Source organism: Dama dama, chromosome 24 (genome assembly GCF_033118175.1).
Source record: "Dama dama isolate Ldn47 chromosome 24, ASM3311817v1, whole genome shotgun sequence".
In the NCBI taxonomy this organism is placed as follows: domain Eukaryota; kingdom Metazoa; phylum Chordata; class Mammalia; order Artiodactyla; family Cervidae; genus Dama; species Dama dama.
The window spans coordinates 12,230,898-12,249,719 of NC_083704.1; the positions used below are offsets into that span (position 1 = coordinate 12,230,898).

Genomic DNA, 18,822 nt, shown 5'->3' on the forward strand with positions numbered 1-18,822 from the left:
GTGTTTGGGAGATGCACAGACCATATGGATCACACTGAAATGTCTCAAGGGCTCAGAAAGCTTATCTTCCCTGTGGCTGTCTTCCTAACACTCTGCCTCATGTGGAAGCTTTGACATGGTTCCTAGAATGTATGGAGCAAATCCAATCTCCATAATATGGCATAGAAGATCTCCCAGGGCCCTCTGCATCTGGTCCCAACTTCATCTCCAGCCATTCTCTACATCTCCTTCCACCCCCAAACTATACCCTGATAACATCAGAGGATGCATCACACCTCAAATACATCATTTGTCCATGTTCAAGTCTCTGAGCCCTTATCAGAGTGACCATGTGTTGTTCAAAATAGAGCATTTCTGAGAGTAAGATGAATGCTATTAATATCTATGCTGGGACAAGAAGCACAGTAAGGCAGACTGTAATACAGAGTCATTTAACCTTCATTCATGATGAACTTCTCTGTTGTGAAAACCATTGCCAACTCATTCCTCTCTGCCATTTTTGTGCTTCTGCTGACCTCTTTCTTGCAAAGGTAACCACTCCCTCATCTTTAGCTCTATGATAGCCTTTATCACATAGCATTATATTTATTTTTTCACCTATATGTTTTCTTTGAAGAATGTTTCCTCTGTACACTTGGCTTTTTGCTGGAATTGTCCTACAGTGAGCAGTCTCCAATTGCTTGTTCATTTTCTTACAATAACAAAAAGCCATCCTTTTTCTATCATAAACCATTGGTTCTCAGCTCAGGTACTTTGGCTTCTCGGGGGATGTCTGCAATGTCTGGAAACATTTTGGTCGTCATAACTCAAGCAGAGACTACTGACATCTAGTGCGTGGAGAAATGCTCCTAAACATCCTATAACACACACATCACACCCCCACAACAAAGACTTACCCAGCCCAGATGCCAAGAGTGCTAAGGTTGGAAAACTCTGGAATGAATTCAAAACTTCAGCTCACTTCCTCATAAAGTTACTACAAATTCTGGGTGACAGAGTAAGAGGTCATGAAAATTTTCAGCCCATTTGCCATAAACATCTTCAGAAAGCCAACACACCCAAAGAGTCAGTGTAATGTAAGACAAGGAAAAATACACAGGCATACTATAAAGATTCACGAATTGGCTTGAAGAGCAGTGTGGATACAGTGTTACACAGAGCACTCTGAATGTGACTCTCAAGCAGAAGTTATTAATCCAACATATGAACGGTACCGAAGTAGGCAGCAGGAGAAATAAAGAACAACTTCAACCATACACAAAACCAAAGATGAAATAAAAGCCACAAATTCTGGACCACTCCTGAGTCATTGACATTTGATATCTATAGTAGATTAAAACTAAAGAATCTCTCTTTCTGTCATCTTTACGTGCTGCCAGAATGGTGCACATGAATGTCCATTGTTGACTCAAGAATATCAACAATGCCGAAAAGAAAGGCAAACACCAGGTACTTATTAGGCCATGCTCCAAAGTCATCATCAGGTTTCTGTGATGATGAAGCATGGTTGCACTGGTGAATTTGAAATCATCGAAGATCATGGGCTGGGAAAATTGTTGTGAACCTCACAGGGAAGCTAAACAAGTGTGGAGTGAGCAGCCCCAGGTTTGATGTGCAATTCAAGGATCTAGAAAAATGGCAGAATAGTCTGCTCCCATCTCATCAGTTTGGTTTTACTGTACTGACAACCTCAGCTGTCATCATGGACCATGAAGAAGCAAGACAAAAACACACAGGAGGGAAAATCCTTGGATTCTTTCTCCAGGGATGTAATACATACAAATAAAATGCCTCTGGGGTAGGGGGGAACTAAAGAATCTTAAATATAAAGTGGATCACATAAATAGGTATGAAAGAGAAAGTCATTTATCGTGGCCACTCTTTGCGACCCCATGGACTATACAGTCCATGGAATTCTCCAGGCCAGAATACTGGAGTAGGTAGCCTTTCCCTTCTCTAGGGGATCTTTCCAACCCAGGGATCAAACCCAAGTCTCCCACATTGCAGGCAGATTCTTTACCAGCTGAGCCACAAATGATTCATTTTGTGGTACACCTGAAACTAACACAACATTGTTAAATCAACTTACTCCAATAAAAAAAATCTTTTTAAATAATGAAAATAATACTAATAAGGTAGATTAAAACTGTATTCTTTACAAAAGTTGAACCTAAAACTTCTTCAGCTATCATCAGAACCAAGGCCCTTTATATGTAAGAGAAACTCCAGAATATTTAGAAGATATTTTCAACCACAGAATCTTTTTAATTCCTAAAGAAAAACTTGGCCACCAACTACTTAACCGCTTCCCTTAAAACAAATCTTTTATGCTTCCTTATTCACAGGAACCTGCACTCTCCAATCCTTGCTTGAGGACTTCCCTGGTGGTCCAGTGGCTAAGACGCTGTGCTCCCAATGCAGGGGGCCTGGGTTCGATCCCTGGTCAGGGAACTAGATTCTACATGCTACAACCAAAGATTCTGCGTGCTGCAACTAAGACCCGTTGCAGCCAAATAAGTAAAAATTGAATCCTTGTTTAGTAATATTTCCCAATAACTGAGTCTAAAACACCCTACATACATTTCCGCCTTCATAAACTGAACAAACTATGTCAAATTTGCTTCTCCTGATTGCCCAGGGTCACCTTAACTACTTTATTATTGTACTAATATAACTAACTCTCTGAGCCTGTTTAGAAGGGACAGAAGGCCAGCACTTCATGAAATGGCCCCTGATGGCTGATTTTCTCCTGTGATCATTCCAGGGTCACCCGCTAAGCTGTAACCATCATTCCTGCTGCAATCGGTATACCTGCATGCCCCTTCATCTCCAGCCTTTTCTAATTCAGCTCTTCTGGAAATTTTGAATGATGTAATTAACTAGAAACACCTTATCTGGGTAAGAGTCTGAGTGAATGGATGATGGCAGAATTCTTTCACTAATACAATAAGTCCCTAACATACGAACAAGTTTCTTGCCAAGAATGCTTCTGAAAGTCCAATTTATTCATAAAATTCAAGAAAGTTGAGGGCTTCCCAGGTGGCACAGCAGTAAAGAATCCAACTACCAATGCAGGAGATAAGGAGACGTGGGTTCGATCCTTGGGTCGGGAAGATTCCCCTGGAGTAGGAAATAGCAACCCACTCCAGTATTCTTGCCTGGAAAATTCCATAGAGGAGCCTGGTGGGCCACATTCCATGGGGTCGCAAAGAGTTGGACACGACTGAGCCCACGCGCACCGACAAAGTTAGCCTAAGTATCCAATTAAGACAATCAGCTTTATAGCACTAGACTGCAATAGGCTTATAATACTTTTCACAGAAATAATACATAAAAACAAACATAAATACAAAAAAATAAAGAAAACATTTTTAATCTTACAATACCTGCAGTATAGCAGGACAGTACAGCGGCTGGCACACGGGCTGGCATCTAGTGAAAGGGCAAGAAGAGTTACTGACCGGAGGAGGGAGACGAGGTGGGAGACGGCAGAGCTGAAGGGTCGTCGGCAACAGGAGAGGGAGGGCCGGCTGCAGCTTCACTCACACCTGACCTTTGCACCTTTGAAAGTTTGCAACTGGAAGGTTTGTATGTAGGGGACTTCCTGCACTAAAGCAGAGATTTGCACTGTGAATTCTCATATCTTTGTACGTTCACGCCTTGGAGTTTCTCTCATTCACCACAACCCCTAACCCTTGCTCAAGAACTGGGAGGAAACCACACAGGTGAGGGGCGAAAAGTTTTAAAAGCCCCAAAGGGCTATGCTTCATGATCAAAATGAAGAACAAAGACAGAGAATAAATTAAACATGAGCCACAACCAGTAAAATAAGGTCATGAAACCCCCGAGGGATGAGATCACGTTAGTTACATTTATAACATCACCTCTATCCTAGAGCGCAAAATCCTTAAGGAAAATAACTGCGACTTGCAGATGTTATTGAAAACCCTACAGAAAAATGAGCACTCAGGTCCTTACAAAACTTTGATTCAGAGGTATTGATTTAAAAAAAAAAAACAAAAACAGGCAACACATAACCAAAGCATCCTGTTCATTTGGCATCTATCTTAACCTGCCTGGGCGGGGGCGGGGGGGGGGGGGGGGGCGGAGCCTGCGGAAAAACCACTAATTCAGAGTTTCAGGGATGACTCATACATCAAGGTGACTTTTAAAAGTTTATCTGCATGCTGCCAGCCAATAATTATTGTGTGTACCACCCCTCCCCACGCCCCAATACCCTGCTCTTGACTCAGATGACACACGCCCTGGCATCTATCTCAGACTTGCACAACGCCCAGAATACACATTCAAACCCACATAACTCCATCGAGACTGGAAGTTTAACTTGAAGGTACCAAAAGATGTTGACAGGAGAAGATAGAAATACAAAAACTACTGTTCAAAAGTCAATCCATTATCAGGTCTGTGTTTATGGAATATTGGTACCATGTGATCAGAGATAAGAAAAAAAACAAAATTCAAAACACGTACTCCACAAAGAACATCAGAAAATTCGTACTTGTAGAAAAAGGGCTAAATATCTATGACTACCTTTGTATCCATATTCTTTTGTTCCTTTATTTTTTTAATTAAAATACGTATAGTTGATTTACAATTTGTGTTAGTTTCAGGTACATAACAAAGTGATACATACATATAAATCTATTCTTTTCCAGATTCTTTTCCATTATAGGTTATTGTAAGATATTGGATATAATTCCTTATGCCATACAGTAGATATGTGATCCTTGTTGTTTTTCTGTTTTTTACACAGTAGTGTGTACATCTCAATCCCAAACTCCTTAATTTACCCATCCCTCCTCTCTTCTTGAAGGCAGCATTTCCCAAAGGGTATTCCATACAGTTTCAAAAACAAAAGAAGTCCCCACAGTCTAAACAAGTTGAAAGACTGCTTCCTAATTTACCCTTGTATGAATTAGGATTGCATTCAGCTATATCTTGTGAGTCTCTCAGAGAGCAAAGAGATCAAATCAGTCAATCCTGAAGGAAATCAACCCTGGATATTCACTGGAAGGACTGATGCTGAAGCTGAAGCTCCAACGTTTTTGCCACTTGATGCAAAGAGCTGACTCATTGGAAAAGACCTGATGCTGGGAAAAAATGAGGGCAGGAGGAGAAAGGGATGACAGAGGCCGAGATGGTTGGATAGCATCACTGACTCAATGGACATGAGTTTGAGCGAATTTCGGGAGACAGTGAAGGACAGGGAAGCCTGGCTTGCTGCAGTCCATGGGGTCACGAACAGCTGGACACAACTTAGCAACTGAACAATACATCATAAAAACTCAACTACAATGGTTTAACCAAACAGGGCTTTATTTTTCGACCAGAACAATTTGTCTAAGATGGAATGTCTAAGGCCCATGGAGCAGCTTCAGGAACTGCTTCCAGCTTCCTGATATGCCACTCCTAGCACGTGGTTTTCGTTCTCCTGGTGCAAGTTGGCTTGAGCTCATTCCAGCAGGAAAACGTAGAACAGATCATGGCACAGGTGTGTCAGTGTCCCTGAACCTTGTTCATCGAGAAAGCAATGGCTTTCCTTGGAAGACACACCCTGTAAGACTTGACTGACATCTCATTTTGGCCAGTACTGGGTCACTTCTAATGGCAAAGGAGTCCAGGGAGGTGAAAATTTCTAACTAGGTACATTGCTACCTACAGCAAAACCAGAGTACCAGAAAGAAACAAGAGACCAAATGGTTATTTAGAAATTTAAAAGATCCACCCCATATATCATAGAAATCCAAAGATGCATGTTTGATATGAAAGTCGCTGAGAAATTGTGCTGTAAATAAACCTGTTTAACTTTTTTTTAACACAACACTTCTCAAACTTATTTGAACACAAAGTTCCTTATTTCCTTTAACAGCCTGTTGGAACACCATTCAGCGCAACGGATCTTGGAACATACTGCTTTGGAAACAAAAAGAAGAAAAAATACTTGTAAGAAAGAGTCTGTTTTCATACTTAAGGTAGAGAAAATATGCTGCATTAACACAAAGCGCTCTGGAAATAAAAAACGAAGTGACAGATTTCTACAATCAGGAGCTGACGTGTTTTCATTTTTTATGTGAAGTCACAATTCTGGTGAGAAAAATCTTTCTTTCCCCTTGAGGCCTTTATAGGCATCGCCTCTCTACCATCCCCTCTCAACTCCAGAACTTTTTTTAAAACTCTGTAACTTCCCCCATCTGAACATTACAACCTGGCCTTTAAAAGCCCATTCTGGAGTTTCTCCAAGATTTCACTTCTCCTTTGGTTCCGTTTCTCATGCTTTAACTACTTTTCCTTCTCCTGCCATTGTCTTACACTAACAAATCAATTTGAGGTTTTGCACTGAGTGAGCTCTTCCTGTATATTTTTTTTATAATGTTAACATTTACATTTATTTATTTATTTATTTCTGGCTGTCCTGGGTCTTTGCTGCTGCATCAGCTCTTCTCTAGCTGCAGCAGGTGGGGCTACTCTCTAGCGGTGGTGCACAGGCTTCTCACTGCAGCGGCTTCTCTTGTGGAGCACAGGCTCGAGGGCACGCAGGCTTCAGTAGCCGCAGCTTCCAGCCTCCAGAGCACAGGCTCAATGGTTGTGGTGCACAAGCTTGGTTGCTCCATGACACGTGGGATCTTCCTGGAGCGGGGGTCGAATCCGTGTCTCCTGCGTTGGGAGGCAGACTCCTTACCACTGAGCCACCGGTGAAGCCCTGCCATACAATTTGTACTTCTATACAATTTTTACTCAATTTTTTTCAACCACCATTGTAACAGGGAAGAACAAAACCTGACTCCATGTTGGATCTGTTTCCTTCAACCTTTGCTCTCTGCTGCTTTTTTCACTATAACCACTAAAAGGATGCTGTCTGTAGCTGTAAGCATACATAATGGCCTGTGTGGGGAACCCTGTCCCTCTGCCTGGATGTTCAACTAAAGTGCCTTTGTTCAGTTCACAGGGAGACCCTCTGACCCTGCCCACCTGTGAATGGCAGCCGGAAGGAAGAAATGAACACATCCCCACATCCCCTCCCCCAGGCTGACCAAGCCAGGAGATATTTTGCAAGACTTATGGCCATTTAACTTTACTTCCTCACCACCTACATTTCCCCTCTTCTCTGTTCCATAAAAGAAACTGGCATCCGGACCCTGATAAGATGGTACTCTAGGACTCTACTCTTCCATCTTCTCAGATGCCCGGCTTTCCAAATAAAGTCGCTCTTCTTTGCCTCAACACCTATCTCCCGATTATTGGCCTGTCATGCAGCGAACAGACAGAGCTTGGACTCAGTAACACCATTCTCTGATAACTGACGGAGACTGCTGTTCATTAAATGCTGTTAAAGATGCCAATGCTGTTTCCAAGAAGAAATGTTCATATTTTTAGGAAAAACACAGGAAAAGCATTCAAAGCATCATTTTTCATCCTGATACTAAAGCTTTTGAAAGAAAGCCACTCAGTCATACCTAGTTCCATTAAAATAATCATTTATTTTAATTCACTTTGATCTTTTTTTAAAAAAGGGGAAAAAGACTACATTTCTCTCATTTTCAAAGCCCATCAATTTTCCACAGAACCCATCATATTTCCTTGACAAAAAATCCAATGTTTCTCTTTTCTGGAAGAGAGCTAAGAAAATGCCTTTTACTTCCTGAAGGAAAAAAATTAAATAGGTCAAATATATAAAACTTTCATGGAAAAAGGCAACACTTCATTTAAGCCATTAAAGGAAAATGTGTTGCAACTCCCCAGTGGAACTCCATTCTCTATAACAGGAAAGGTTTATTCACTGCTGACTTGAAAGAACCAGACATGGCTATCACACGGTTAGGAGAAGGACACTGCCTGAAACTGCCCACCCTGGGCATGCACCACAATAACCAAAATAACTCATTTGCATGAGTTATTTTATGACAGGAGGTCCTAGTAAAGAACATGAAACTAGTAAGCCACCACCAACCAGAAGAATTCCAGAAAGGTCAAAAAGAGACACCATATATCTGACCACCTCCCAGAATCCTTCTCGCCTCCATCCATCTTGGCTGAGCAATGCATGTGCCACCAGGAAGGACTCTGTCAGAATGATTGGGCAAAGACAACCTGGAAATTAATCCAATCAAAATAAAACCCAAGACTGCGAGCCACGTGGTGGAGTGGTTCTCCTGGGTTCTCCCGGGCACCTTTCCAATAAAATCTTTTGCTTTGTCAGCTCATGTGTCTCCTTAGACAACTCATTTCCAAGTGTTAGACAACAGCCCACTCTCAGGCCCTGGAAGGGGTCCCCCTTCCTGCAACAACACCATTTTACAGAGACACTGAATGGAACTGAACTCTTAAACCAACTGAACTGAGCTGTTCTTCCTGTACTCCTGTTTTCTAGAAACCAGGAAAAAAAAAAAAGCAGTTGGGAATATTCACATCTCCAGTAGACAAGCCTCTAGAAAGTCAAAAGGACCATGAAACATTCAGATGCCATAAAAGACCTTTGAGTGCCAAGTCCCGGCAGTATGGATTCTCCATCCTCTTCAGAAGCTCATCACTCACAAAAGAGAAGACATAGCCAACTTGCTCCAAGTCAGAAATTAGGACAGCATCACGTTAGGTCCAGCAGAACACTTCCCAAATTGCTTCCAGAGGGGAGACAGGATCCTCCCAACCATCAGGGGAGCTAGAGAACCACACGGCTACTTGTTCCCATCACGCCTCTCTGCCCTACACCAAGCTGAAGCTCCTTCCTGCCCCCAGCCATCCTTTCCCACAATCTTAGACACACATCCCCATCCTGATTCCCATCTCAATTCCTGTTCCCATACCCCTTGGAACCACCTCTTACCCAGCCTCTCCTCCTATATTGGCTGAAATGGCCACTTTCAATGGCAGCACACCATGCCCTCTTCTTCTTCCACAAAGCCAAACTAAGAGCTTCCACCCTTGGGTGACACTTCCTTCTTCCTCTAACAGTCCTTCCCTCCCATCAGTTGAAGACCTTGCTGCCTGGCTCATCTTCGAGACACCAAGTCTAGCTGTCATTCTGAGCGACCTTAGAAATCCCCAAGCACACTGCCTAGTTGACTGCTTGTCCTCATTCTGAAGCTTCTTCTCTGCATTACTGCTTTCCTCCCAAAGATCCATCCTGGACCTTCCCATCACCACTCAGAACTGCTCCACCTCTGGCCAGAGCTCCAAACACCTCACTCCACCTCTTTTCACCCTCTGTCAACTCCTTCCCTTTCAGATCTCTCTCATAGCTTCACTGACGACACCAATGCCCCCATTTAACCTGATGCTCCAATCTGCTGGTCCCTCTGTTTTCCACTTCTCTTGAGTCCTTTGTCTCTATCTCCTTCCTCCTCCATTTTCCATCGACCACTCACTGGCCAAGGATCTCAATTACCCTGTGCTCCACATACACTCACCCAGCCAGATCCCATCACCTCCTCTGTGCCCTTCTCCAGGACATTCAACACCAAGGAGAAAACCACATATTTGCTAAAGCTGATGGTGTAACAGGTTCCTGGGTCTTCATTCTCTAGAGGCCCTCAGAGCTGCCCACAACACCTGCTCAGTATTTCTCCTAGGCCCTTCAAAGGGTCTTTTCACACCTCCTCCACCTTACGCAAACCGTGGAACCCACCACTTCCACCTTTTCCCTCTCCACGCTCAGAAAATGGCCTCACTTCCTGCTTCGCAGAGGAATGAAGCAAGAACACCTTCAATTTCCTCCTCCTCACTCCAAGCTCCTCTTCTTCTGTGCCCTTTTCCCTCCCTCCTGTCCTGCTTGGGAAATCCATCCACTCCTGACTTCCCAGGCACGGGCTCCTTTCTGTCACCTCTCCCTCATGCCCTCAAACTGTTCTCCCATCCTCCCCTCTGTCATCACTTGAATGTGCCAAGACTACCATCTTGGGAAAAACATCCTGCTTCCAACCTACAATCTGCTCTAATTATCATTCTCTTCTTCACAGCCAAGCTTCTAGAGACGTCTCCGCCATCTTCTCTCCCCTCTGCTAACTCTGGCCTCCTTCCCCACACCTCCGGCAAAACTCACACCAGCCTGGTCTTAGCTGCCAAACTCCACCAGCACATTTCAGACCGACCCCCTTATTCCTCTCTCCACTTCCTAGTCCCACGCACGCTCCTCCTCATCCTTGTATCTGGCTGACCCATCTTTTTCCCCTGCCTCCATCACTGCTTTTCAAACTGTAAGTCTTCAACCGTCAAGAAATCAACTCAGAGCAGAGTTTCTCAGCCTCGGTGTTACTGACATTTTAGCCACACGGTTCTTTGTTGTGGGGGCCACCTGTGCCTTAGAAGCTGTTTAGCAGCATCCCAAGTATCTGCTCACCAGATGCCAGCTGCACAGAGCAAATATGTCTCCAGACATCATCAAAGTAGCATCACTCCCATTTGAGAACCATTGGCATACAGAGTTGCAACCCAAGTATTCTTTTTTTAAGAAAATGAAATAAAATAGAAACTACTAGGATATATCTCCTAAGAAAGAATAAAGACCTTTCATTAAACATTGGTCTCTGCACCTTGTTGGAACTTGTCTACATGTGTATATGTGGAACAGAAAATATTTCTTTTGTGAGTCAGAGTCAGAACACTTTAAACTAAATTCCCTGGTGGTCCTGTGGTTAGGACTCTGCGCTTCCACTGCTGAGGGCCCAGGTTTCAATCCTGGCCTGGGAACTAAGGTCCAACAAGCTATGCGGCACAGCCAAAAAAGGAAATGAACACTTTAAATTCCACTGCTTTACATGTGGGTGCTCCCAAGGTTCTGTCCTGGGTTCCCACCCTTTTAAAATCACCCAGCAATGCAAAAAAGGCAGAGACACACACAATGAACACTCAAGTACTCGGCACCTATCAAGAAAACAAAGCATCATCGACCAGATAAGAGCAGGAAACCGTGAAGGCACCCCTCCCAGACTCCTGGAGGAAACAACTCCAATTTAACATTTCCCCCCCAATTTTACTGTGTTTGGATGTGAATCCTTAAGCAATATATAATACACTACTCAAGTTTAAAATGTTTTACACACTCTTCTGCAACTTGCTTTTGTTCCCCTAACATTATGCTTGTGGGATTCATGCATCCTGTTCTACACCACAATTTATTCACTCTGTAGTTGATGGACCAGACCCTTGGGCTGCCTGCAATTCGTGTGCATAGAAACAATGTCACTGTTAACCCTGGTGTGTGTGTACTCTGTGCAAACGTGTGACACATCCACTGAAATCTGTGCTCAGGAGCAGAATTATCACCCTTCTGGAGAGGACGTTCATTATTATTACAGCATCCCACAAACAATTTTTCTATGGAGGTTGTAATATTAAAGAACATCCTCTCTAGAAGGGCGATAATTCTGCTCCTGAGCACAAATCCAAGTGGATCTGTCACATGTTTGCACAGAGTACACACACACCATCTATCCATTTTCTATTAGACTGTTATCTTTGTCTTATTGATATTAAGCAGTTCTTTCATATACTCAGAAACCAAGGGCTGCACCATTGGTGATGTTACCATATCTTCTCCCTGTTTTAGGTGGGTCTTTCTCCCATACCCAGTCATCTCCTCTACCCCCATGGCCTCTGTTACCGTCTCCATGGTGACCACTGTCTGCTCCTCCCCTGCTGGCCAGCTTGCTCTTCCAGCCTCCAGATTCATAGAGCCCACGGCCTCTTGGCCTCTCTCCTGCTGCCAAGTATCTCAAACTTAACCGTCCCAAATGAAACCTGTTGCCCCTCCCCTCCTCTGCCCCTCCTGCATTCCTCAGAGAAAACACTGTCATTCATTCCCACAGCCAGTGAGCCTTTCAACTCTTGTCTCCATCTTGCTCATCACCTCCTCCTGTTTATTCAACTTCCTCAGTACAGGGATTTTATTCACCGTGCTCCACCTCCAGGATTTATTTCTGGACACTTCCATCTCTCAGTTGGACCATACACCATAGCCTCCCTGTTGCCCTTCAACCCATATATATTCTTTAGAAGATAAGCAGACCTAGAAATCCCACTGTTCTTTACCCAAGAGAAATAAAATATAGTTCCCCCAAAAAAGGACTTGCATAAGAGCATTTATAGCACCTTTATTTATTAAAACCAGTAACTAAAAGCAACCCAAATGTCCAACTGAAGACTGGATGAACTAACTGTGGTTCATCCATACAATGGAATCAGCAGTAACTAACTTAGCAATAACTAATTCAGCAATAAAAAGGAGCTTCTAAGTACAAACGCAATGATGTGGATGACTTCCAAATTATGTTGGCTGAAAAAATGTCAGACATAACAGAGCCTCTACTGGATGACATCATTTATGTGAATTCCAAGAAAGACATAACTGGAGATAAAAGTCAGAAAGTGGCCAGGGTAGGGGTTGGGGGGGAGGTTGGGTGATTGAATGGAAGGGGACATGGAGGAACTTTCTGAAAGAATGGAGATGTTCTATATCTGGTTTGGGGTGGGGGTAACACGAGTGTATACAATTGTCAAAACTCATCAACCAAACTGGCCAATGACTAAAATCTGGGCCATTTTACTGTACATAATTATATTACCTCATACACACACACACACACATTTATTTATTTATTTATAATTATGTGTGTCTCCAGCTAGAGTAAGTTTGCTAAAATTAAAATCTGGAATTAAAATTGGAACTCCCTGGCAGTCCAGTGGTTAGGACTCCCTGCTTCAACGGCAGGGGGCACGAGTTAGCTACCTGGTCAGGAAACTAAGATCCTACAGGACCGCACAAAATGGGGAAAAAAAAAAAATTAAAACCTGATCAAATTATTTCTTTGCTTACTTTTTTCCTGAAAGTCCTGTGACCTTCAGAAGGTCGTATCTACCTACCTCTCCACTATTTACTCCTAACCCTTCTTCCCTGACCCTCCCTTATGAGCTATGCTACTCTCACACTGAAGTTCTTAAATCTTCCCAAATGAATGATGTCCCTTTTCACCTCTGGACTCCTCTGCTTTGCGCAACCCCACAACCCTTGATGTGGCTGACTCCTATTATCTTTCAAGACTCAAAGTGGGGGACTTCCCTGGTGGTCCACTGATTAAGGTTTTGCCTTCTAATGTAGGGGGTGCAGATTGGATCCCTGGTTGAGGGTTAAGATCCCACATGTGTTGTGACCAAAAAACAAAACAAAAAGAAGAAGAAGCAATACTGTAACAAATTCAATAAAGACTTTAAAAGTGGTCCACATCAAAAAAAAAAAAAAACTTAAAAAAAAGGACTCTGTGGATGTCACTTCCTCCAGGAAGTCCACCCAATCACTCAACATTAAATTAGACACCTTTCTTGGGCTCCTGTCACACCCTGTGCTTATTGATACCACAACCCCTTTGACTCTGAAATGTACTTGTCCACCTGCTTCCCCAGGACACAAACTTCCTGAGGACACAGCCTAAGAGCTAGTCACTGCTGGATGGGCCGAGAACTGAGGAGGGCAAATCTTCAACGTTTGTTCAATGAGAAAGTGAAATACTCAGAGCATGTTTTCTCCTCAAGCTAAACATGGAGATGGAAACTTACAATACTAATGCTGAAGGAGAAATAACTTCAAAACAAACAAAAAAAATAAATATTTTATATTGAACACTTCAATAACCACTTAGACACAGGCGTCTGCTGCAAACAAAACAGGAGAGTAACACACACAGACCCAGCTAGCTCTTATTCCGAAAGCTAAGAGAAAAGGAAAATGAGAGTCATCTTGGGTAAATAAATAGATCTCAGGGAAGGCATACTGAAGATACAAGACTCTTTGATGAACAGAGAAGTGGTCACTTGTTCAGTTGACTTAAGGGAGCTGAGCATTCGTGCAACAGACCTCTGTGAACTGTGTAAATTCCAATGGAAGCAGCGAAGAGCTGAACAATGATCTGGAAATGTACCCAGAGTTCAAAAGCATCACGTCTAGACACTTCAAGCTCCCCTGAGAGGGATCTGGCTGCTTGCCTGCTGAAGATCCCGGCTGACCCCAACTGCTTACTTTCCATAAGCATTTTTAGATGGATGGCTAAGAAGTCACCTTTAGGAGAAGCAGCCTCCACCACCCACCTTCTCTCGTGTCTCAGCAGGGCGCCGCCTCCCCTTCACAAGGGAGAGAAAACGCACTCATGTGAAGTTGCAAGTGAAATGAATTCCTTAAATATCAGGAAGCAGAGAGTATAAGTAAAGCTCTTCCTTCAGCACTTCTTGCTGCCAAATGAATTTCCGAAGCAAAAATGCACTGGCTGTATTTCTTCAAGGGCTGTCTGATTTGCCAGAATACTTTTGAATATTCCAGAACTGTTATGGGCTGTCAGTTATCACCAAACCTTTCCTTTCTTCCTTCTCCTCTCTGGCAAAAACTCAATATGGCCTGAGATGAAGAGTAACACCTTTCGCTTTATAAATCTCAAGCTCTCCTAGATGCCACGTGAACCCCCTGCTCCATTACCTAGACCTGAGCCTGGCACCCGAAACCTTCAAAACAACACATTTACAGCACAGGGATATTTGTGGCGTCAAAATCAAACACAAAAATGGAGATAAATGAACCATGATTGACAGCCACTGTCAATCAAAGCAAATACATGGTCCAATCAGCCAACACAGTTTCGTCTTTTCTGAATATTTCTATTGTGATGAGATGGGTTAGATAGCATCACTGATTCAAAGGACATGAATATGAGCAAACTCCAGGAGATAGTGAAGGACAGGGAAGCCTGGTGTGCTGCAGTCCATGGGGTCTCAAAGAGTCAGACGACTCAGCAGCTGAACAACAATACATATTATAAAATTTTCCATTTAACCGTTTGTAGGTGTGTAATTATATGGAATTATATTCAAAATCTTGTGTAACCATCACTATTATCTATTCCCAAAACTTTTCTGTTTTCAATCTTTTGGCTGTGCTTCAGGGCATACAGGATCTTAGTTCCCCAACCAAGAATAGTACCTATGCCCCCTTCACTGTCAGCAGAGTCTTAACCACAGGACCACCAGGAAAGTCCTCCAAAATTTTATCACCCCAAACAGAAACTCTGTACCCATTTAGCAATAACTCCCCATTCCCAAGCCCCTGGTGACCTCTGTCTCTAGGAATTTCACATAAGTGGAATCCTATAGCATTTGTCCTTTTGTGACTGGCTTATCTGACTTAGCACAGTGCATTCAAGTTTCATCCACACTGTAGCGTGCATCAGAACCTTACCAGCCTATGGTGAATCATGGTCCATTATGTGGAGGGACCACATTTTGCTCATCCAGTCAACGACTGGACACTTGGGCTGTTTCTACTTTTTGCCTCTTGTGACTAGCGCTGCAGTGAACACTTCACACAAGTGTCTGTTCAAGTGCCTGCTGCCAATTCTTCCGCGTATACACCTCGGAGTGGAACTGCTGGGTCACATAACAGACAGTTTTTTCATAGTTTAAAAGGAAAAAATTAATTTTTTCCTGATTATAAAAGCAAGAGGCATTCATTGAGGAAACTCTGAAGAATAATTATACCACCCAAAGAAAACCACTGTTAATGTTTTGAAATATGCCATTAAAATCTTACAGTCTAGTTATACACATACAGAGTCAGACACGGATGGATATTTTCACTGACACCAGCTTTTTCCCACTTGACATTATTTTAGGAGCATGAACTCTGCTGTCATTAAAAGTTCTTCAGAAACATCACTTAATATCTGAATAGTATTTTATCAGGTGAAGCATAACTTTCTTAACTATTCCCCTATTTAGACTAGTCCCCATTTTTCATGGTTATAAATAACATCAATGAACATCTCCATGCATTATTATTATTCTGGTGGACTTCTCTGATGGCCATCAGATGATATATTAGAATCACTGGGTCAAACCACATGAACACTCTTTTTTTTTTTTTTTTTAAAGTTTGGTTCTTTTTTTTTTTTCATTTATTTTTATTAGTTGGAGGCTAATTACTTTACAATATTGTAGTGGTTTTTGTCATACATTGACATGAATCAGCCGTGGATTTACATGTATTCCCCATCCCGATCCCCCCTCCCACCTCCCTCTCTACCCGATCCCTCTGGGTCTTCCCAGTGCACCAGGCCCAAGCACTTGCCTCATGCATCCAGCCTGGGCTGGTGATCTGTTTCACCATAGATAATATACATGTTTCGATGCTGTTCTCTCGAAACATCCCACCCTTGCCTTCTCCCACAAAGTCCAAAAGTCTGAACATGAACACATGAACACTCTTAAGGTTGATAAAGACTGTACATCTGGGACTTCCCTTATGGTCCAGTGGCTAAGACTCTGCACTCTCAATCAAAGCAGGGGACCTGGGTTCAATCCCTGGTCAGGGAACTAGATCCCACATGCTGCAACTAAAAATTCATATGCCACAACAAAAGATCTCACAGGCTGCAACAAAGATCAAAGACCCTGCATGCTAAGGATCTTTGGCAACTGAGGCCCAGCATGGTCAAATGAACAAATAAATATTTATTTAAAAAAGACTGTACATCTGTCTTCCATCAGTGTCATATCAATCTGCCTTCCCACCAGGAATGCTAAATGTAATGCTTTAATGCAAAAAGAACAGAAATTATTAAAATTAAAAATTGCAAAAATTATAGTAAAATATTATCAAAATTAAAATAGAAGAGTAGAACTGTTTTTACACTGTGTGTGGTAACAACTTTCTTTTCAAGAATGTAGGCACAGTGGGGAAGGAGACAGTGGAACAAACTGAGTGAGCAGCATTGAAGCACGCACATCACCATATGAAAATAGACAGCTGGTGGGGAGTTTTTGTGCAACATAGGGGGCTCAACCTGGCGCGCTGTGACTACCTAGAGGGCGGGACCGGAGGGAGGCTCAGGAGGGAGGGGACGCACACACACTTGTGGCTGATTCACACTGCTGTACAGCAGGGACCAACGCAACATCGTAAAGCAACTATCCTCCAATTGCAATACATTTTTTAAAAAAAGAATGTGATCAGACTAGATGATCTGAGAGGTTAGCTTCTATCAAAATAAGTTTTCATATGGAAATCCCTATTCTAAATTAACAGACCTGCTAAAGCACTAATACATTCACATAGAGACACATGGAGAGAAGGATTTGTATAAAACCACCTTCTTCCTTATAGTGGCCCCCATTTCCCAATGTTCCCCTGTCATTTTCACCCAAACTTGGATAGATTTAAAGGCAACTCTAACGCCTACAACATTTACTTAGAAAAATCCAGAGCTTGGCCTTGAGTAGAAAGGGCAGGTCCACCCTCCACCACTTGACCAACAAACACATTAAGAAACCAAACGGTGATTTTAAAATAAATCCCACGAGTGACACCCACTTGTCACTTAGAGACAAGCTCCATCCCGGCCAGGATGGTGGTTTCACATGAACAGGGAACAAGCCACACCCACAAAGCGGACCTGGGAGTCACTATGCAGAAGGTCATTCCCTAAACTTCCCTTCCACATCAGCCAGCGAGGGTCAAAACCCACCAGGGACTTAGGTCTATGCTACAGTCCCAGCGGCAGGACCAGTGACCAGGGGGCCCAGAGTCCCCGGAGATGCGCTCCGGAGACCATGCAGACCAGAGCTTCCAGTGACAGTCAGTGGGAGACACAGGATCCAGTACTCAAGTCCACTAGTCCACTTGGTTTTGGCCAGAAAACGGTGTTTTGTTTCATTTTGGCTTTTTTGTCCTCTTTTGTTTGCTTTTGAATTTTGAACCAGATGCCAATCTTTAAAAAATAAGAGCTTCCCACAAAAATCCACATCTGGTTCCTCTTAAAATACCCAAAGATACCTTAGGCCCACACTGAACCTGTGGCAGCGAGATGCCAGAGCTGAGCGGCGGCTCCCCTGTCCGACGTGGGGTGTGGACCCACAGCCCATCTTCCTGACCGCTCAGGACCCCAAGACTGCCACCCTTGACCTGGAGCTGGAGGGCCTACACTCTGCAAAACGTTTGCTCTTATGACCCTTGTCTGATGGGAATAATGTGTGGTTATTTTTCAAAAGTCTGCAGATCCCATGGCAACTAATAAAATCCAAATTACTGAAAGGCATAACTGAACTCAGCCTACCTTGTGCTGTGAGGTATCCCCCGAAACAGCAGACACTATCAAGTATTAAGTAGGGAGGAGGAACTCACAATTTTTATTTTACTAATAACGAAAAAGATTAGAGACTACTCAATTAAAAAGTCTGTAGGACATCCCCAGTAGTCAAGTGGATGAGAATCCGCCTGCCAACACAGGGGACACAGGTTCGATCCCTGGTCCGGGAAGATCCCAGGGCAACTAAGCCTGAATGCCTCAACAAGAGACGCCTCCATAGTGAGACACCCATGCGCCTTAATGAAGACCTAGCACAGTCAAAGGCAAATAATTTTTTAAAATCAACTATACTTGAATAAATTTACTTTTTAATTGAAGGAGAGTTTTGTTGTGCCAATCTCTCCTGTACAAGCACCGTGACTCAGCTATACACATACATTCTTTTTTTATATTCAAAATAAATTAACAAAAAAAACTTCTTTTAACTTCCTGCCTCCTGTGTACAAAACATGAGGCTTCCTATTATGGACACAATAATAAGTAAGACGTGGCTTCAGCATCATGGGCAGATGCACAGACCTGCCATGTGAAAGTACCGCCACAGAAGGGGGCAAGGTGGTAACAGCTCCTGCCCGTGTGTAGCACATGAGCCGTTCTCAAAGGACAGAGCGCCTGGGACCCCCCTGGTGGTCCATGGTTAGGATTCCATGCCTCTACTGCCAAGGGCACAGGTGTGATCCCTGGT

General features: G+C 43.2%; 1 protein-coding gene, 1 non-coding gene and 1 pseudogene across 5 annotated transcripts in view; 2 read left to right on the plus strand and 1 right to left on the minus strand.

Moving 5' to 3' along the window:
• Positions 1 to 18,822, minus strand: part of OSBPL10 (oxysterol binding protein like 10) — a 316,838-nt gene that overhangs the window by 252,103 nt on the left and 45,913 nt on the right. The gene's annotated exons all lie outside the window — the stretch shown is intronic.
• Positions 1,289 to 2,784, plus strand: LOC133046160 (small ribosomal subunit protein uS8-like; annotated as a pseudogene).
• On the plus strand, positions 2,379 to 2,451 carry TRNAG-CCC (transfer RNA glycine (anticodon CCC)). Its single transcript has one exon. It is a non-coding gene; the product is annotated as a tRNA-Gly (tRNA).